The following is a 22,366-nucleotide window of genomic DNA, read 5'->3' on the forward strand; positions in this document are numbered from 1 at the left end:
ATTTGGTAGGCGATCGTATAGTATTGGGTAGGCGATCGTATAGCATTTTGTTACTCAGCGATCGTGTAGCCGAGCTCAGCGATCGTGTAGCATTTAGTAAGCGATCATATAGCATTGGGTAGGCGATTGTTATAGCATTTTGTTACTCAGCGATCGTGTATCAGAGCTAAGCGATTGTGTAGCCGAGCTCAGCGATCGTGTAGCATTTAGTAAGAGATCGTATAGCATTTGGTAGGCGATCATATAGCGTTTTGTTACTCAGCGATCGTGTAGCGGAGCTCAGTGATCGTGTAGATAATTTTAAGCCCTCTAGGGTTAGAGAGTTTATATAGCACATTACTCTAAACCCTAGAGTTATAATCGTAAATAACTACAAATAAATAAATATGCTAAAGCGAGACCCCCGTACTTGGTTGTTCGAAGCACCAACAAACAGATTCAAGGCATTTCAACAAATGCTTGATAGGGATAAGACCCTTGAACTATCCCACAATGGTATGATATTGTCCACTTTGGGCATAAACCCTCATGGACTTGTTTTCACAATCTCAATTTTTTTTAATTCCCACATACTATTCCACACATACTATTTTCAGACATTCTTTTCCTATGCACGACCAAACATAGTCATCCTTGATTTCTAGTAATTTTATTCCTAGACATATAATTCACAGACATCCTTAATTTCTGGGCATTGAGAAAATTCTTAATCCAAACGGCCCCTAAAGAAAAAATCCACAAAATAATTCATATGTTGCCCATTTCTTTGTTTTATTTTCCAACTAAGATATAAACTTGTGTGTGTCTTACCAATATCCTTTTAATTTTCTACCATCAACGAAATTTTATTTTAGCTTAAATTATCTATCCCCTATTTTTACTAAGAGCTGAAACAAGTGTAAGAGAAAGAATAAAAAAAATAAATGGTTTCTTTTTCTAAAAAACTAAATCAAAGCTATTTGGGATATTTTTTTAATTGTTCTTTTAAGTGAGAGTATTAGGGTTTTATCTAGCTTAATCTCGATAACATATCTCAACAGAGAATATTAATGCAACTTTTTTTATTAAAATATTTATAAAGTATTATTGATTTTTTTCCCATATTTTAGCCTTTATTAATTTTGTAGCAACGTCGCCAACATAAAATTAATAAAACTAATAAAAACAATAAAAAGTATAGAAACAGAAATAAAATAGAAAAATATATACTCTCCTTTTAAAAAAAAATTGTTATTTTTTATAATATAGAAAAACTAGAAATATTTTGATGATAAATAATGAATTTGGTAATAATAACCGAAATAAAATATAAGAATTTTGAGAAATAGACACTTGTCAAACTACATGAAGATTAAAGACTCGGTATATTGGTTGTCTAATTTAGGAATTAGGTATAATTGTAGTTTGTGGCAGCTCAAAAAGCATAAACCTAAGAAGATCACGACAATTACTCCAATTCTCGCGTACCTTCTTATGGTTAAGTATTATCCTCCTTCCTCTATATAAATCCACCTTCCCCATTAAATTAAACACACTAAAACCTTTTCAAACAACCAAAAAAGAAAGAAAGAAAAAGGAACCAAAACAAAAAACCCAAAAGAAAAAAACCCAAAAAAATGAAATATTGCATTAATGCCCTCGGGCTTCAAGACTGGTAATTTTCTATCAGCTTTTGCAGCCATCTTCGCCTCATCGCCGCAGGTTCCGACCGAAAAGTCGCAATTAGACGGCTGGTTTTGGGAAAATGTGAAGCCATTTGCCGATCGTAAGGCGGGGCTTGATCCGGCGGCTTGTGGCTGCGGAAGAAAAGGCCACCGTGGTTAAAGTAAGGGCCGACGGAAGTGGAGATTTCAAGACTGTCACCGAAGCCATTAACAGCGTGCCAGCGGCAACACTAGACGTGTAGTGATTTGGATTGGAGAAGGAGTTATAAAGAGAAGCTTAAGATTGATAGAAATAAGCCGTTTGTTACTCTTTATGGGTCTCCTAATAAGATGCCTAAATGACTTTTGATGGTGATGCTGCCAAATAACGGCACCGTTTTATAGTGCTACCTTGATTGTTGAGTGATGATTATTTCGTTGCGGCCAATCTCATCATCGAGGTATAATTTGTTCATTAAATATGTCTTTTTTTTAGAGTTCAAATTGCCAATATATTAGGCACAAAATTAAATTTATATCTAATTGATTAATTAAATTTTTAAAAATTTTAATATTTTTGGATTTTATAATTATTTGACTTTTTTTCGAAAAAAATAATATATATTTTTGGTTTTTTGATTTCTTAAAATTAAGCTATTGTCTAAAAATAGTTACTATCAACTGTTATCATTGATAACTGCTATTACTAAAAACCTTGTGAGAGTGAGAAAAGCCAAAGAAGTTAGTGATATTTTTAGAAGTGAGCGTAATGATCATAATCTTAATTTTTTAAAAACTAAAAACTAAAATTCAACGAACATGAATGATCTAATATAGATGTAGAAAATTTCATTAATTTATTAAAATATTTAAATTTGAAGCCCTATAAAATATTATTATAAAATTCAAAGACTAAAAACATACGACATAAATGTTGAATCAATGACTAAAACTATATAGGAATTATTATTTTTTGTTACATTTGTTGAAAAATATTGGCAGAATTCATCCCCAAGGCCAGATGGGAAAAGAAAAGGAGCAACAAGCATTAGCAGCTAGACTGAGGGGGACAAAAGCCGCGGTTTACAATTGCAAATTCTTTGGATTTCAAGACACTCTTTGCGACGATGACGGTTTACATCTTCTACAAAATTGCTTCATTCAGGGCACCGTCGACTTCATTTTCGGAAAGGGAACTTCCCTTTATTTGGTATATCTCCAAAATGCTCCTCAAAGAAAACCATATACTATAATATAACATAATGTTTTTCTATATATAGAAATATTTAATTGATAGAACAGTAATAATAATGTAATTTGAAACAATTGCAGAACTGTCAGTTGAATGTGGTGGGAGAGGGAGGATTGGGAGTGATCACAGCCCATTCAAGGGAAGAGGAATCAGACGGCAGTGGATATTCGTTCGTGCATTGTAGCATTACAGGAACGGGTGGCAGAAACACTTATTTGGGAAGAGCTTGGATGCCTAGATCTAGAGTTGTCTTTGCCTATACAACAATGGCTGATATCATGCATGCTGAAGGCTGGCACGACATGGGCCATCATGGTTACGACAAGTAATTACCATATTCTAACTATATATATATATATATATATAGTACTTAGTGCATCTCAAGCTATACCATAATTTTCCACGTGTCAAATGCATTCAAGTAGGATTAAAATTTAAAATGTTAAGATGTAATTTTAGTTCCTATGACTCAAGAAAGTTAAAATTTAGTTTTTATGATTTATAATTAAAATTTAGAATATATGCAATAGTCTCGTAACTATTTATGAGATTTTTATCTAACAATAAATCCACACACTAGATTTTTTGCTTTTAAATCCTAAGGAATAATTTTTAGTTTTTTTTCCAAATCATAAGGACCAAGTTTGTAATTAAATCAATTAAAAATTGTCTTTTCATGTCGCATTCAAGATGCTTTAGAATATATGCAACAGTCGCATTGAATAATGTTTTCTTTTATTTTTATAGAACGGTTTTGTTCGGAGAATACAAGTGTTCGGGACCAGGATCGGAGTCGAGCAGGCGCGTAAATTACGGCAAGCAATTGAGTGATGCAGAAGTGAAGCCGTTCACTAGTCTTGATTACGTGCAGAGCGAGAAGTGGCTGCTTCTCCCACCCAATCCTCAAGTTTAGAGTTTTAGGATATATAGTTATGATTAGCTACTTCTTTTTATTGTCTTTCTCAACATAACCAGTTTTATCTATCTGTATACATTAGATTGGCTATTTATATGTCCAATCTTATTAATAAAGATTCATGCGAGTTATTTACTCTCAAGTTCCTCAATATGGACGTATCACATATTTTCTTTTAATTTTTCTTTGAAAGTTTCTCTACTTTCTCCATCTCAGAATAACATCCATCGAAGACTTTAGTATAGGCCCATGGGACTCGAGCCCCTCTCCCTCCCTCTCCCCCTCAACTTTATACTCTTTTAACCTCTCCAATCCTAGGTTCAAACCCTACTCCTGGCATTTATTTTTTTAGATTTCCTTTCTTAACATCCCTTCGATTATAAAGCCCCCATCAACAAAATTTCTCAACCTGTTACTGATAGATCAACATTGTTCTAGTTTGGTTCCATTAAATGGATTCATCTCTAGGGGTGCAAGCTTGGTTTTGTTAATTACTAGGGTGAAAGTGAAAACTACATCAACTAAATTCTAATTTTTAAAATTATGGAGATTAAATTCTAACTTTTAATTTCCAAAAATAGTCCCCTTGATAGGGTTTATTATATTTATGAAGATTTTAACAAATCATAGGAACTAAATTATAAATTATAGTAATCCAATTCTAACTATAAAATTTTATTTTATAATTTAACCAATTTTGTAGCACTTTCATCACATTTTTATATGATATGTACATTGTTTCAAGAAAAATGAACCCCAAACTAAAATCTTGAGAACTTTTTTCTTTCTTTTTAGCTAGAGTACAAATTTCTTGTTAAATATCTTGACATTTTGTATGTTAACTATAATTATTTTCTTTGAAATGAATACATCCGTCCATGAGAGAAGTTGTTCAAATCATTGCAAAATATTTTATTATCTCACAAGAAGTTGTGAGTAACATAAAATCTAACCCGAAAACAACAGGATAGAGTAGGGATGTACATAGGTTGGGAGATTTTTGGGACCAACCAATAAATTTGAGTTGGTGGGATTAGCCACCCGAATGACCCGAATAGGGTCTCCAATCCAACCCAACCTAAAACTTAAAATTTAGGTTGGATTGGGTTGGATTATTAGTTTGTTTTTTCTTTTCTTTTTTATTAACTTAAAATACTTAAATTTGTATAAAACACATACTAATAATTATAAAACTCAAAATGTTAAATATTAAAATCCAAGATATCTGTTACAAATTTCATACAAACATCATAAAAATATTTGAGTTATAATCTTTACAAGTTTATATATATATATATTAGAAATTCGGGTTGAGTTAGGTTAATTCGAATTTTTAAAAGTGTAACCCAGATCCAACCCAATAAAATAATATAAAAAATTCAATCCAATCCTATCCAAAATTAAAACTAATCCAACCTAACTCTTACAATTTGGGTTGAATAGTCCAAATTGTTCGGATTGTCGGGTCCTTTGAACACCCCTACAACATAGTCGGTCTTTCCTTATAAATGATAAGTTTAAATAATTTGTACGTGCACTCATCTATTATTCTTATTCATAAAAAATTATTGTATTTGTCCTCTCTTCACATGGTAGTCTTTTTATTTATTTTTCTTTCATAAAGTGATAGCTCTCTACAACAGAATAATCAAAACGCTTTGATTAAACACAGATCATCTCATCTAGATTAAAATAGATTCTCAAATTATTTAAAATCTTTTGATTGAATAAAAGTTTGCCATGCAAATTAATTCAAGTTGTTTTGTTAATTCCATCTCCGTTAGAAGCAAGTTTAACTCAATTCCACACATGAGTTAGCCTCCCACAACGAAGAAACAAATGGATGAAAATATCACCTGCCATCATTTTTTTCCCAAAGTTATGAATGGTATTTTATCATCCTCGTTTAAGTTTTTCTTGTCGATTTTCTCTTTTAAGTTCCTATTTTTCTTCGTTCACATCCTTCCCAATAAGCATAAGTGGAAAATTATATTAGTGGTTTTTCATGTGCTTCTAGAAGATGTAATAGTGTGGTTCACGAGTTCGTCACTCATGCAAAAGGTATTTTGTTCATTTAGAAACATAGTTGGAAGAGCATCCTTTCATGGATGACGTATGCAATCAACATCGACACCTACTTTGATTTGGTTGTGTTAGAGTTATTAACAATGGAGAAAAGTCAATGCAGACACGTCAGATTGGGAAAAGTCATGTCACAGCCTGAAGGCACGCAAGAAAATTGAAGAATGGATCGTTTTTGGAATCAATATTCTGTTAGGCTCTCTCAACAGCCTTTATTCCCTATTTTTCTCAGTGGTCCATCTGTAACATTCATTGATTTTTATCATTTTTTATTTATTTTATTCATTTATTATTGTAATCCTAATTTGGGGAAATGTGTATAAAACAGGCATATCTCTGCTTGAGAAAATGAAGAAAACAGAGTGAAAAATTTTCACTAAAAATCCATATGTTCAACTATGACTTTTGATATGAACATTCCTCGAAAATTACAACAATATTTCTCTTTCACATGTAAATGCACAAAATAAAATCTTAATTATTATTTTTATATACAAAATTCAACTTTCAACAAACACAAAAGTGACAACTTGTTTAATTAGTAACCTCTCAACAAAGTACGTTATTTAATCTATACATTGAGCTTTAGTCTAAAGATCGAGAACTAAGGGTCAGTAAGCCATGTTTAAGCAAGTCAACCTGCAAAATAGAATAAAGGGCGATACCATCAAATTTCAAAATATATAAATAAATGTTAAGATACAACAACAACAAAAAGTCACGCACAAGAAAAAATGTACATGATTGGCTTACTTTATGCAATAGAAAAATATCATACTCAAAACTTAAAAAATATCTACACGTTAAAGTTATGGACTTACTGGGATTTCACTCATTCTCTTTTGACCATATCTAGCCTCAGGAGGAACAATTACTTTTTGCTGCAAAACAAAGGAAGATGGCAGAGATTTAAGAAAATATAATAAAAAGGAAGAAGGTTATCAACAAATCAAGCATATACTAAAGTTTAAAATAGAAGAATGCATATACCTTTCCCCCAACCTTTACCACTTTCACAAAAAATTGAGAATATTGAAAGATCAATCTTATCTAAAGCAATAAGAAATTCTTCAAAATTTCATTCACCAAAATAACCAATTAACTCCAAATAAATTACCCAAAGTGTTGCTTGACTCGAATGCCATTTCAAAACTACAACAAAGTAATCCAACCTATGAAAAGTTCAATAATAATGGTTACAAAATGCAAATTCCACAGCAACTATGTAACAATTCGAAAAGAGTACCAAGGCCTCAATACCTATCAAAACGTCCAAACATCGTTAACTTTGCTGGACAATGACTCTAATCCCTCGAAATCTTTGAACTGAACATAAAAAATTCAAAATAACTCAATTATTAGACCAATACTTTACTGGGTAACAAAGAACTATTAATACTAATCTCCAAACTTACCAAAACCTTGCCAAGATCAGTCTCAAACCTATTGGACAACAACTCAGCTCCTTCCAATACTTCAAAATCAATCATTACAAAAGATGCTACAATTATTTATGGCTACGCAACGTTGCTTCCAAAAATCTTTTTTCATATGGTTATTTATGTAATATATTTAATTAAAATATGTTTGATAAGTACAAGAGGATTTCTGCTTCAAAGGAGCCTTAGAAAATTTAGAGTTCACGTAAGCACAAATGGAAGGTTAGTTAAGTAAAATATTCCAACACTTCCAACATATTTATTGATACCCAAACAAAACACTTCACAGACGAGTATTCTATTTCGAATGGTTATTTAAGTAAAAATTTAATTAAAATCCCAAACAAGAAATTTCGAAAACTTCTTACACAAATCAATCAATGACTAAACAATTAAACCTTACCTTAACTCCCAGCAGAAAATTGACCAGACTATTTGCTAGAGTTGGCTAATCTGAAAACTCTCTACAGGGCTCCCAAGAGGACTGCGTTTGGAGCACCCAAGTCTCGGTCAGATTCCTTCGCATTGCCAGATCTGTAATAGTAAGCGTCAGAGGCCAGGGATCTTCGACTAGCCACCGATGGAGGTTAGAACCACCGCCAGATCGACGGTGGAACAGGGGAGGGAGAGCGACGAGATTGTGGACGAAACGACGAGGTGGCGCAAGTGAGGGTTAGGCTGACGAACGAGGGATAGTGGGGTTTGCTGGGCTGACGAATGGCGGGGGGGAGGGGTTTCTAGGCTTGACGAATGAAGAGAGGGATAGTGGATCTGCAGGGCTAATAAACGGAGGTTGGCTGTACGGCTGCCGGCAATAGGGAGAGGGAGAGTCGAAGGGCAGAGGGAGAGGGAAAGTCGGCTGCTGTGAAGAGAGGGTTTGGGAGGGGGGAGGGGGGTTGCGAGAGAAAAAATGAGGAAGGGGGATGTCTTTTTTACTTGTTTAAAATAATAAGTAAATTATTTTTTATATTTTATTTGATAATTTTAGTAGGAGGGAAACCAAATTTGAGAGGGAAATGAAAATGATAGAGGGAGGGAAACAAAAAGTAAAGATTAAAAAAGTATTATTTTTTATATTTACTTGACACGAAAAATATGTCAAGTAAGAGTTTCTTATACTTGACACGAAAAATGTGAGACCTTATATTACTTGACACGAAAAACGTGTCAAGTAATGGTTCGCATGAAAATATCCGAAAAATTCCATCAATTTCTGCTTTTTAAACCCTTTTACTTGACATTTTCTTTTCTAAAACATCATTACTTTACGTTTTTTCCAAAGAACCATCAAGTAATTAAAAACTACAAGTGTCAAGTAATGTAGATTTTGTAGTAGTGTAAATTCTAACTTTTAAAATTACGGAGATTAAATTCAAAACAAGCTTGGTTCCATTAAATGGATCCATCTCTAGGGGTGCAAGCTTCGTTTTGTTAATTACTAAGGTGCAAGTGAAAACTACATCAACTAAATTCTAACTTTTAAAATTATGGAGATTAAATTCTAACTTTTAATTTCCAAAAATAGTCCCTAAACTATAAAATCATATTTTATAATTTAACCAATTTTGTAGCACTTTCACCACGTTTTTATATGTATATTGTTTCAAGAAAAATGAACCCCAAACTAAAATCTTGAGAACTCTTTTCTTTCTTTTTAGCTAGACTACAAATTTCTTGTTAAATATCTTGACATTTTGTATGTTAACTATAATTATTTTCACTAGAAGAAATTCGGGCTTTAATGTCGATTGGCAATCGACATTAAAGATAGTGTTATAACACATCCTTCAATGTCGGTTGCAACCGACATTAAAGGTCTTTTGTGTCGGTTGCAACCGACATTAAAGGTCTTTAGTGATTAAAGCTTGTCAGTTGCAACCGACATTAAAGCCTATTTTTTTTTTTTTTTGGATTCTTAACCGACATTGAAGCTCGAATCTGTTAGTTTTATCAATTATTGTCCATTTTTTAAAGTTCTTTTGCCAAATCCATTTTTTGGTAAAAAAGTATAACATGACGCATCGTCATCTAACACTATGGCTATGATATTATTCATGTATGGATTGTAAATCTATTATATTTAATCCACAAATTCTGCTATAGAATTATAATTTAAAAGGCGTACAATAATTCAAGTCTTGAAAACATAACTTATAAGTAATACAAAGATTATGATTTTACAACGGCAACATAATCTTCCGTGTAAGGGCAACACAATTTTATTTGTCTACAAATTTGGGAGGGTTTGAGAGATTAAGAGATGTAATATACGTTGTCGAGATGGACTTCATTATCAGGATTCTTCTTCTTCAGCTCATCCAGCAACTACAGAAGGATTGGAAAGATTTAGAATTTAACTTCAACTTAACAAGTAATGTGCCTGAGATTAAAAATTTAACCTCAGGCAGACTCTGATCCAAGGAGAAAAATTAATATTATAACCATAACCACATTTATATAATCATATGAAAGGCCAAATGTTAATGAAACTTCAATCTGTCACGCACATTGAAACGTGCTATAATGTGATCAGAATACAAAAAACAAAAGTTCCAACTCATATGTAACAGTAACACAATCAAGATAACCAGCTTCTGTCAGATTGCAAAAGTAATCTCCATTCAATAGAATGAATGCATAATCTGATTATATGAAACAGGTTTAGCCAAGTAAATATGCCTTATCCGGTGCCATGCCAAGGTCTCTTTTGAACACTTCACACACTTGATTGTGCGGGGATACTAGGCATAAAACTAACCTATAAGAACATAAGGACTAGTTTTCAGTATGAAATCCAAAGCAACAAAAGTTTCTAGATCAATATTAAACTGAATACCTTGAAACAGGAGGACAATAATGGTATCGAAGACTATTAATTTCCCAAAGTGAACTTCCTGTACCAATAATTCTTATTAACAAGGATCAATCACCAAATATTAAACCACCACACAATAAACATAAAGCGGCCACCAGTAGGATTAACTCAAAAAGGCATGATTCAAATTGAGCACACATGGACTATTGTGGAACAAACAACCACGACACGTAGCTAACTGTATTTTCAGTCTAAAATATTGACAAGACTTATGAATTAAAACATCTTGTGTAAACCATTGGAAAGTTAAGTCAAGAAAGCAATTTTGACAAGTGATGGTGATATTAACAGTTCACCATGGCATACTAATTAATCATGTCCTTCTCCCCTTCCTCCAACAGAGAGAAAATCCAATTGGAGAAGCACGGAATAAATTATCAAATGCATGATGATAAGAAATAATCCAAGAAATAAAGGAAAAAACCACCAATTTACAAAGTCAAAAGGAAAAAAGAAAAAAAAAAAGAAAAAAGACAACACTTACTCAAGACGCTAAATTTAATAGGATCAGTTTTCTTTAGGGTTGGCAATGGGTTCGGGCAGGGCGAGCAAGAGGGGACTTTATGTGCGCGAGAGCGAGAGGTGATGAGCGAGAGCGAGAGTAGCAAGTGGAGGACGAGCGAGAGCGAAAGGGCTGCGTGCAGAAGACCTCATTAGCGAGAGCGAGAGCGGATGGATTTTATGAGCGAGAGCTAGGGATTTGGGCGAGAGGGGAGGGATTTGGCCTTTATGAGCGAGAGCGAGAGGGATTTGGGCAAGAGGGGAGGGATTTGGGTGGAGATATATATCTAAATATATAAATAATATTTATGAAAACAAGAGAAGTTGTAAAAACAGTGCTAGCTTCAATTATAACCAATATATTATGATTTCTTTCTTCCGAGGGAGCATTAGCTCGACATCAAATTTCATTCTTCGAAGTAGAAATGGTCTCAGTATTCCATGCAGTTTTGCTACCATCTGCAGGATTGGAATATCTGAATATGGCACACTTATGTAACAAATGGTGCTGGAAAAAAATGTCAAAAAGAATTACCAACCTGGGTCTTTCTGTTCTGTGTTTCTTCTTTTTCTTTAGCTTGACACTTTCCAGAGAGACATAAACTAACAACGAATCAAACATCAATAAAGTCTTTCTCCAAATCTCTAATGCTCTAGTATTCCTCTCTCCCCTAAGAAGTACAGATGAATGACGAAACAAAAAATGTATCGCATTACCAAAACTCTTAGAACTTTGTGGTTTTTTTAGCTGGTTTATATTCAGAAACACTAAAATGTAGCCAAATAGCATTACCTCAGAAATAGATTCAAATCCTTCATATTACCTCATAAACAGATTCAAATCCTTCATTATGGCTGGTGACAATCTGCAAGGAAAAAGCTCAAACCTAGATTAAAATTAACGCAAAAAAGATCTAAAAAAGGGGGAATGAAATTGCAGATTGAATTACCTTAGAAACAGATTCAAATCCTTCATATCTCTACCGATCTCTTTGTTCTTTCTTCAATTTATTTTTTCAATCATCGTTGGAATCTTCTCAAAGCGTCGACTATGACTCTCGCTGCTTGTTTATCAATGGCATCGGAAGTAAGAAAAGATGCAAAATCGATTTCAAATCGGTACTACATGGACTGACATTGCCGACCTATCTACGGGTTCTGCCATTTCTCGTTGGTTTCACATATCTCTTACTTCTCTACCTCAGAAATAGATTCATCGAGTAGGTGTTTAGGGAGTGATGATCCAAGAGATTGGCTTTTTTGGAATTTTTGATAGCTTTTGGTTTCATTTCTCTTTGCCGTCTACGAAGGTTTGTCTGAAATCTGAGAGAGAAAGGAGAGAAACAAAATGTAACCTAATATCATTTTCGTAAGAAACAAAAAGGGGGGGGACTGGGGAGGAGGTGGCTGATGGGGAAAATAGGGTTTAGAAAAGGGATAGATGAGGTAGATGGGGTAGAAGCGGGAAATGAAAAAAAAATGGGGGGGAATGGGTTTTATTTTTTTTTTAAGGAAAAAAAGAAAACCGGATCTTTAATGTCGGTTTTAAACCGACATTAAATGTATACCTACAATGTCGGTTTAAAACCGACATTAAAGATCTGCTTTTTTAAAAAAAACAAAACTGAATTATACATCCGGTTTCACTTTTTCCAACCGACATTAAAGCCCGAAATTCGTGTAGTGTTTCTATGAAATGAATACATCCATTGATAACGGGCAAAAATGCATGTTATCATAGTGCTAAGTTCTTAAACAATGCTGGATTGCGTTGATAAAACATATTAGATTGCGTCCAAAAAGCATCAAATTCATAATATCGCGATCGCATGCGTTCATTGCATAGAAGCAGTTGATTTTTGTATTTTTATTCAGAATATGCGTTAACGTAAGGCAAAAAGAGCGATCACAAGAAATCAACGGACGAGCGCAACATTATCGCAAGGCTTTGCGGTGATTTGTGTACGCAAACATCTGCTCAAGAAGGATTGCCGCAAAGAGTCGGCGCAACTTGGTGGGCACATCTGGGTGAAAGGCATAATTAATCACGATGGGACAGAAAGCTGAAGACAGTTGAAACCGAATTAGTTGACAGCCGCTAACGATAACAAGTACATTCAGCTTTTCAGTGACAAACATTCATCGCATCAGTCAGGAAATTAAAGCCATCCCATCTATGCAATCATAAGAGAGAAGCCGCTCTTCACTCTGAAGCTCTATAAATACCAAAGCATTCTTCAGAAAAGGGGTTCAAAAGTTTGGAGAGTTAGAGAATTTTTCCTTAGACTGTTAGCCTTTTGTAACGGGTTTTGGATTGATGATATAAATTGCTCACAATGATGCGATACTACTTCTAGTTATGCATTAATTATGGATGTTCATGTAGTATGCCATGCGTTGTCACAAGTTTTCTTACGATGGAACCAAGTATAATTTCACTGCAAGTTTCTCGGTGTGATCCGAGGTCGAACATGGGGAATGATTTAGGTTGTTGCAGTATGTTCATGATATATGCGACCAGGTTTCCAATCTTTAAAAAGGAGTTTGTATAAGTATATAAATTGCAATAAAATAAAGGAAAGTAGTAAAGATGCGATAAAAACATAAAAATACAGTAAACCTAAGCTAGATGATACAAGATACAGACTTCATGTACAAGATGCTAGGATTAAGGCTGGCTGTGAAAGTTATGCAAAGACATGGGATGCAGCGACAAGTCTTATGAACAGAATAGAAAGAGAAAGACAAATAATACACCAACGCAAGTTCTTAATTGGATCGAAGGTACAAATACTGTTCTGCTCTTCTCTTAGCTTACAGCTCTTAGTGGTCGGCCACGTTCCCACATGTTTGTGGTGAAACAGAGACTAATGTAATGAATACAAGGTTGCTTCCATGTCTGGAAATACTACTCGCTTTAGTTAACGCATTCTTCTGACCTTCTCTCGATAGATCAGAATGACACCTTCACTTCTGCTCTTACAGATGAAGATGCCGTCTAGCATGCTTTAGCTAAACATATTTTCTATCTTTAATACAGATTAAGTTCTTAGTGATTCATATTGCTTATCAGGGGGTTAAGAGACATCATGAAGAAAGTAATGGATGGGTGAACGGAAATAGACAGAAAATGGTAAATGGAATCTATCAAAACATTTAATATTTCTACTAAGCATTTGATACATGGTGTATGAATGAAGAGATAAAGAAAACATGAAATACACAATGAAAGAGAGATAGAACAGATACAAACAAGTGCCAATGTCTTGGCACAGATTTAATGGAGATCTGCTTGCCGGATAAGATGGATTTGATGGTAGGAAGAGCTTCCCTCTCAAGCTTGCTCTACCGGTAGCAGGGATCTTTGCACAGAGCTTCCGATTGGGTGTATGGCAGGTTGGATCTGAGATTCACCTCTCGGCCTTATCTTGTCTTCTTCCCAGATTTCTTCTCTTAAGCACTCAGCTCAGACTTTTCTCTACAATCTAGCAGCACTTAGCCCCGTATCAAGTAGCATATCTTTTCTCTGAAATCAATGGGGTATTTATAGGTGCAGATCTTTGACTCTGGCCTTGTGGTCCCCACTCATGGTTATGGTAATTTCGAAGATGGAGGGATATTATTCCTTCTGTTATGCAATCAGATCGTCAATTCTGCACAACCGTTAGTTGTACACGTGTCTCAATTCTCCACTCTTGCGTTGCTCAGCTGCATCTTTCAATCATAGGTTCGCATGTGGTGTTTGTTTTTATTACCGCATGCGGTTGAAGCACAGCTCTTGGATCGATTGTCGCATTGTACCGTCATAGTTGTAATCGTCTCTTCATTGTTGATTGACGGGTGCAATGTGACCGAGATGCGTTGATTAGTCTCTCGTGAGCCTTGAGCGCAAGCAGTGACTTGGTCTCCTGCAAAACAGAGTAAAGTTTGGCTTGTCTTGCATCTTTTTGGTGTTAGTGGGTGTAATCGCAAACATTTATAATTATTGCAATACTAGGCTAATTTTCATACAACTGGTGCATAATTACTAACTTTTGGCCGCAATATCTAGATAAGGTGGCATAAATAACTTGTATTTCTACAAGTTATCACCTTGTTCTTAGATTTTCTTTTATTTTTAAGACGGACGTGAGAGAAGGAGGTTATGCCGAAAGATTGTTCCGGTAAGCTTGGGAGGGCGTTGAAAGCTTCAAGATCTGAGAGAGGGCCAACTCCTGCGGAAGCAGGAATATCTTTTGAACCGAATAGAGATTGCCAGTGTAAAAGCCACGGTCAGCAAGGGATTGCTACCAGGATCTCTACCTTTATCTTCCATTGTTATTTTGTACTCAAACTCATTTATAGAAATGGCAAACTCATTTGGAATTTACTTATCTATATATGTTCACTCTCTTTTATTCACGCATGAGTAGCTAAATCTGTTGAATGGGTTGAGAAGCACTCAGCTAGCTTAATTGGGGATCTTAATTCTATGCGATTATCTTGTATTATGTATGCTTCATTTGTCCATTAGAGATACTCGGGAGGGTAGTCTAAAGACAGGATCTAGGCTTGGGAAAGTCAGGTTAGAATCTAGGCTCAGAAGAGTCAGATTAGAATGCATAATTAAGAGATAGAAGCTTAGGAATAAGCACTGTTTGCTATTAACGCATCGCATGCATCCTAAAGATGGGATACGATTGTGTACTGACACCTTGCCTTTGTGCATCTTGCATCATCTCATAGGAAAAGAGTAGAGACTTAGAAATAAGCTCTATGGACACATTTTGCATTCAACACATGCATCTTAGACTTAGGAGCACCGCATTCGGATTGGAAAATGGCTTGCTGTGTATGGGTGTAGCATGATTGCATAGTCTGATACATTCCCAAGTAACGCTAGCTAAAGACCTTCTCAACCCGTTCATCCTCATACTCAGTGCATCTATCACACAGTCAGACTTTTCTCAAGTCCGTCGCATTTGTTTATTTTTCATTACCACAATCAACAAAACCAAACAACTATTTGAGTTACCGGTTACTGCAAAGTTTTCTAAAAATTACCACCGCAACCTGTTTTCCCAAGTCCCTGCGTTCGACCCTGAACTCAGTGGGGTTTACACTTGGATTCCACTGAGAAAACTTGAGTGCTCAACGCATTTTCATCATCGCATTTCATCCACAATTCCACATCATAAAATAACGCATCATCCATCGCTGAGAGAAGTTGTTCAAATCATTGCGAAATATTTTATTATCTCACACGAAGTTGTGAGATTAACATAAACTCTAACCCGAAAACAACACGACATAGTAGGGGTGTACATAGGTTGGGAGATTTTTGGGACCAACCCAAAAATTTGAGTTGGTCAACCCAACCTAACTCTTAAAATTTAGGTTGGATTAGGTTGGATTATTGGTTTATTTTTTTTCTTTTCTTTTTTTATTAACTTAAAATACTTAAATTTGTATACAACACATACTAATAATTATAAAACTCAAAATTTTAAATATTAAAATCCAAGATATATGTTACAAACTTCATACAAACATCATAAAAATATTTATGAGATAATCTTTACAAGTTTATATATATATATATAAGAAATTCGGGTTGGGTCAGGTTAACTCGAAGTTTTAAAAGTATAACCTAGATCCAACCCAATAAAAAAACATAAAAAATTCAACCCAATCCAATCCAAAATTAAAATTAACCCAACCTAACTCTTACAATTTGGGTTGAGTAGTCCAAGTTGTTTGGATTGTTGGGTCCTTGAACACCCCTACAACATAGTCGATCTTTTCTTATAAATGATAAGTTTAAATAATTTGTACGTGCACTCGTCTATTATTCTTATTCATAAAATATTATTGTACTTGTCCTCTCTTCACATGGTAGTCTTTTTATTTATTTTTCTTTCAAGAAGTGATAGCTCTCTACGATAGAATAATCAAAATGCTTTGATTAAACATAGATCATCCCATCTAGATTAAAATAGATTCTCAAATTATTTAAAACCTTTTGATTGAATAAAAGTTCGCTATGCAAATTAGCTCAGGTTGTTTTGTTGATTCCATCTCTGTTAGAAGCAAGTTTAACTCAATTCCACACATGAGTTAGCCTCCCACAACGAAGAAACAAAGGGATGAAAATGTAGCTCCGAGATTATTACTTACCATCGTTTTTTCCCAAAGTTATGAATAGTATTTTATCATCCTCTTTTAAGTTTTTCGTCGAATTTCCACTTTTAAGTTCCTATTTTTCTTCGTTCACATCCTTCCCAACAATCATAAGTGGAAAATTATATTAATGGTTTTTCATGTGCTTATATAAGATGTAATAGTGTGGTTCACGAGTTCGTCACTCATTCAAAATGCGTTTTGTTCATTTATAAATATAGTTGGAGCATCCTTTCATGGATGATGTATGCAATCAGCATCGACACCTTCTTTTATTTGGTTGTGTTAGAGTTATTAACAAAGGAGAAGAGTCAATGCAGACACGTCAATTTGGAAAAAGTCATGTCAAAGCTTGAAGCCATGCAAGAAAATTGAAGAATGGATCGTTGTTGGAATCAATATTCTGTTAGGCTCTCTCAACATCCTTCATTCCCTATTTGTCTCATTGGTCCATCTATAACATTCATTGATTTTTATCATTTTACATATATTTTATTCATTTATTATTGCAACCCTAATTTTGGGAAATTTGTATAAAACAAACATATCTCTACCTTGAGAAAATGAAGAAAACAGAGTGAGAAATTTTCCATCGCTTCGTCTTTTACTTAAAACTCTGACTTGGTATCAGAGCCTTCCCATGGCAAATGCCTCAGCAACAGCAGCTGTTACCTTTGAATCGACAAATTTTAGCATGCCTCCCTTGAACCAATTACTCAATCAGATTACAAGCACCAAGCTGGAAAGAGGAAATTTCATGCTGTGGAAGACATTGGCTAGTCCGATTTTTAGAGGATGCAAGCTAGAAGGGAATTTAATTGGAACCTAAGCCTGCCCTTCGATGTTCACCATATCCGCTACACCACGCACTGGACTCAAACTCTTTAAAAGGAGAGTCAATCTCGATCAGAGAAAGGATCTTGAATCCACTGTATGAAGCATGGATCACTGCCGATCAACTTCTTTTGGGTTAGCTGTACAACTCCATGATACCAGAAGTAGTTGTGCAACAATGGGACATGAAAGTGCCAAAAATCTATGGGAAATGATTCACTCCTTATTTGGAGTTCAATCAAGAGAAAAGAAGATTACCTACGCCAGATGTTCTAACAAACTCGAAAAGGTAACACCTCAATGTTTGAACACCTAAAACTAATGAAACTTCACTTTGATAACTTGGCTCAAGCGGGCAGCCCTATGCACAATCTCGTATCTCAAGTTCTTTTGGGATTGGATGAAGAGTACAACCCAGTGGTTGTAGTTATCCAGAGCAAGACATAAATCTCATGGCTTGATATGTAGCTGATAACGGGAAAAAATGCACGTTATTACAGTGCTAAGTTATTAAATAATGTAGGTTTGCATCGATAAAATATATAAGATTGCGTCCAAAAAGCATTAAATTTGTAACATTGCAGTCACATGCGTTCATCGCATAAAAACAGTTAACTTTTGTATTTTTGTGCAGAATATGCATTGACACAAAGCGTAAAATGCGATCACAAGAAAGTAATGGTCGAGCGCAGCGTTACCGCAAGTCTTTGCGGTGATTTGTGCTTGCAAACATCTGCTCAAGAAGGATTGTCGCATAGAACCGCCGCAACTTGGTGGGCGTATCTGGTTTAAAAGCATAATTAATCATGATGGGACAGAAAACTGATGACAGTCGAGTCTGAATTAAGTTGACAAGCCGCTAACGATCTACTGTAGCAAGTACACTCAGCTTTTCGGTGACAAATATTTGGCGCATCAGACAGATAATTAAAACCATCCCATTAGTGCAATCATAAGAGAGAAGACACCTTTCACCCAGAAGCTTTATAAATACAAAAGGCAACCTTCAGTAAAGTAGTTGGGATAGTTAGAGAATTTTCCCTTAGATAGAATAGCCTTGTTCATAGTTTTCCTTTTTACTTAGAAGGTGGAGCAAGAGAAGGGAAGAGATGCCGGAAGATCGCTTTGGCCAACTCGAGAGAGAACCCAGAGGAGTGGAAAGCAGAGAGAGGGTCGACTCTCACGAGAGCGAGACTATCTTTTGAACAGAGTAGAAAAGACAGTGTAAAAGCCTTGGGAAGCAAGAGATTGCTACCAGGCTCTTTATTCTCATCTTGCATTTTTATTTTGTATTTCAACTTTATATCTATACAATGGAACTTCTTGATCTACATCTGTTCACTCTCTTAAAAGCATGCATAAGTAGCTAATTTTATTGAATGGGTTGAGAAGAACTAAGCTAACATGACCTAGGATCTTCATTACATGCAATTATCTTGTTTTATGCTGTACCCAACATCCCTTTAGAGCTACTTGAGAGAGAGTCTAAAGAAAGAACCTAAGACTTGAGAGAGCTAGATTAGAATCTAGACTCGAGAGAGCGAGATTAGATATGCATAAGCAAGAGATAGGGACTTAGAAATAAGCTCTATTTGCCAACATGCATCACATGCACCCTAGAGATAGGTTATGATATTATGTGGTCGCCTTATTTGTGTGTGTCATTTTGTCATTGCATAAATAAGAATAGAGGCTTATGTGTAGGTCCTATAGACTCATTGCATATATCGCATGCATTCTAGTACTAGAAGCCGTAGCATTTTCGTTGAGAGATGATTTGCTATTGTATGTGTGTTGCATGATCGCATAACATGAATGCATCCTAGGAAGTGTTAGCTGAACCCCTTCTCAACCCATTTCCCGCATATTCATCGCATCTTCCTTATTATCAACTCTTTTCGAAACTCCGTCGCATACGTTTATTTTATACCGCAAACAACAACCCAAAACAACTATTTGATTTACTGGTTACCGCAAAGTCTTCTTGAAAATTATCACCGCATACTGATTTCCTTAGTCCCTAAGTTCGACCCTGGACTTGCCAGGAAACTCAGTAGGGTTTATACTTGGATTTTGCTGAGAAAACTTGTTGCTCAACGCATTTCCATCACCGCATTTCATTCCATAATTTCATCACATAAAATAACGCATCAGCAGCCTGAACTGCTTTCCTTTGAAAAATGACTAGAGCATCAAAATAACTCAAAAACCACAATAGTATTTAAGCACAATGCTTCAGCAAATGTAGCTTTCAACCGCAACCCACCTACGTCAAAATTGACTGGTCAAGGCAACAGTCAAGAGGGAAACTGTCAACAACAATTGATTGGATTTAGAGGCAACAATAGCTTTAATGGAAGTGGCAACAGAGGAAGAGGAAGAGGCAGGGGTAACAAACCTACTTGCCAAGTCTGCACAAAATATGGGCATACTGCAGACGTTTTTTATCGGAGGTATAACAGAGAATTCTTACCCAACCAAAATAACGGTAAGAGGAGTAATCACAACCAAGGAAACTCAAGAATGCATCCATCTAATCCTTCATTGTTTGTCACAATACAGAACTCAAATCCGTTCCTACAAAGTGAGCCTACAGGAGACTTTAGTTGGTATTCAGACAGTGGGGCTACTAACCACATCACTGCTGACCACAACAATATAGCAAAACCATCTGATTATACAGGTCATGAGCTTGTCATGGTAGGTAATGGAGAACAACTAAACATTTCATCTGTTGGAAATGCTTGCTTATCTGCTCTTAGCTATAAACTAAATTTAAAATATGTTTTGTATGTACCAAGCATTGCTAAGAATCTAATCAGTGTTTCAAGGTTATACAAGGAAATCAAGTATCTGTTAAATTTCATACTAACTATTGTGTTATTAAGGATATATGTTCAGGTAAACACTAGTGACCAGAACTCTTAAGAATGCTTCATATCAGCTGGTTAAAGAAGAGGTGCTCCTTGTTGACGTAGATACAAAGGATGCTGTAGGTCTTGATAATCTAAGGAAAAAAAAAATAAGGAGTCCACTGCATTTGTTCTGTCAAATATTGGAGTAAATGTAGTAGAGTCTAAAGGATTGTGGCATAGAAGGATAGGTCACCCCTCACTTCGAATTTTGGAGTCAATTTTAAAGGCATGTAATCAACCTATGAAGTTAAATGATGATACTATTTTTTATGAATCTTGTTGCCTTGGAAAAGCTCACTCACTACCTTTTTCTAACTCTACATCTCATGCACGACATAAATTTGACTTAGTCTATACGGATGTGTGGGGACCTACCTCTATTAGCTCTAATGAAGGATACAAATACTGTTGGAATTGATGTCCTAATTCTCCCGGATTCTCATTGTTTATAATGATACACATTGTTTTATGAATAAAATAATTGTTATTTCATTCTGGCAATTACTCATATCCAATAAACAAAGCTCCATGGTTATTTTATGTAAACTTAAGCATGTATATGTGATATAAAAGTGGATCATGACTTAAGTGATAATCTAAATAGGTCTATAACATAAGGATTAAGCTGGGATACCTGATCCTGGTGACACTACGGATACGGCCCACTTTGTAGAGGTTTACAAGTGTTGTAAACTGCTAAAGATGGTAGATCCTGACTATTCATGTGAAGACATGCGAGGGGGTATCTTATACAAAGAGTTTGTATAAGATCGGACCACGAGATGACTAGAATCTGTATATAACGTCGTTGATACTAGAGACTTACATTCTCAACCTAAACGACCATAGGTGACACGACCCCAATCCTGAGTGTTTTGGAAATCTCTGCTTTTGAGGGCGGTTCTTTGATTATTATGGGTGAGAGTGGCTAGATTTTCAACTCAACATGCACTTTTTGGGACTTGTCTGATTTGGAGCTGGAAACTCAATACACAAGATGAAATTTACTCCTTTCTCGAAACAGGGATAAGTAGAGAGATTACTCCCTTAAGGCTGATTTCGAGGCTTGAACATAGTGGCCACAACTTCTCTTTGGAAAGAGGACACAAGTTATAGTAAAACTATGACTTATGTTCATTAGAGGGATCAGCAGTACTTAAGGAGTTAGATGTAACTACAGGAGCATAACGATTATTAGTCGAGTTGTACTTACGAGCGATCTTTGATGGGTTATTGCACGGTATTTTGGTTAAGATGGACACATAATATAAATGTGGTAAGAAGAGTTCAACTGTCGATCTTTAGTAGAGTACCTGACAGTTAACGGATGGTGAATCCCCGTGACTAAAGAGTTTAGTCAGTTATTCACGTACTGTTGGAGCTTCGAGCTATAGGTCCATAAGGTCCCCTTAGTAGCTCAATGGATTCAGTTGAGGATCAGTTCTTGGTGTTTATTTGAAATTTTCAAATTGACAAGAGGTAATTTGATTATATATGATATGATCGGTATGATGTATGAGATACATCTAGTAGAGGATTAATGTAAATGAGATTTACATTAAGTACCATGAAATAGAAAAGAAAAAAAAAGCTATTGGTTTATATTTTTCATGAGATGAAATATTAAAACTATAGGTTCTAAATATGGTATGGTAAGCTAGTTATCATTTATATTTGTAATAATATTAATTATTGGATAATTATCTCTTTTTCTCTAATAACCAATTGAATGAGAGGTTATTGGTAGTGT

At 35.1% G+C, this 22,366-nt stretch overlaps 1 long non-coding RNA gene and 1 pseudogene across 1 annotated transcript; one reads left to right on the plus strand and one right to left on the minus strand.

Annotated features, from left to right (window-relative positions):
• The first annotated feature begins 1,632 nt into the window (after positions 1-1,632).
• On the plus strand, positions 1,633-3,808 carry LOC120088252 (annotated as a pseudogene).
• A 2,470-nt stretch (positions 3,809-6,278) lies between these two features.
• Positions 6,279-8,237, minus strand: LOC120088014. The gene is made up of 3 exons (XR_005484789.1): positions 7,736-8,237; positions 6,715-6,774; positions 6,279-6,532 (listed from the first exon to the last, which is right to left on the minus strand). It is a non-coding gene; the product is annotated as an uncharacterized LOC120088014 (long non-coding RNA).
• Positions 8,238-22,366: the final 14,129 nt, after the last annotated feature.

This window comes from Benincasa hispida, chromosome 10, assembly GCF_009727055.1.
Source record: "Benincasa hispida cultivar B227 chromosome 10, ASM972705v1, whole genome shotgun sequence".
In the NCBI taxonomy this organism is placed as follows: Eukaryota; Viridiplantae; Streptophyta; class Magnoliopsida; order Cucurbitales; family Cucurbitaceae; genus Benincasa; species Benincasa hispida.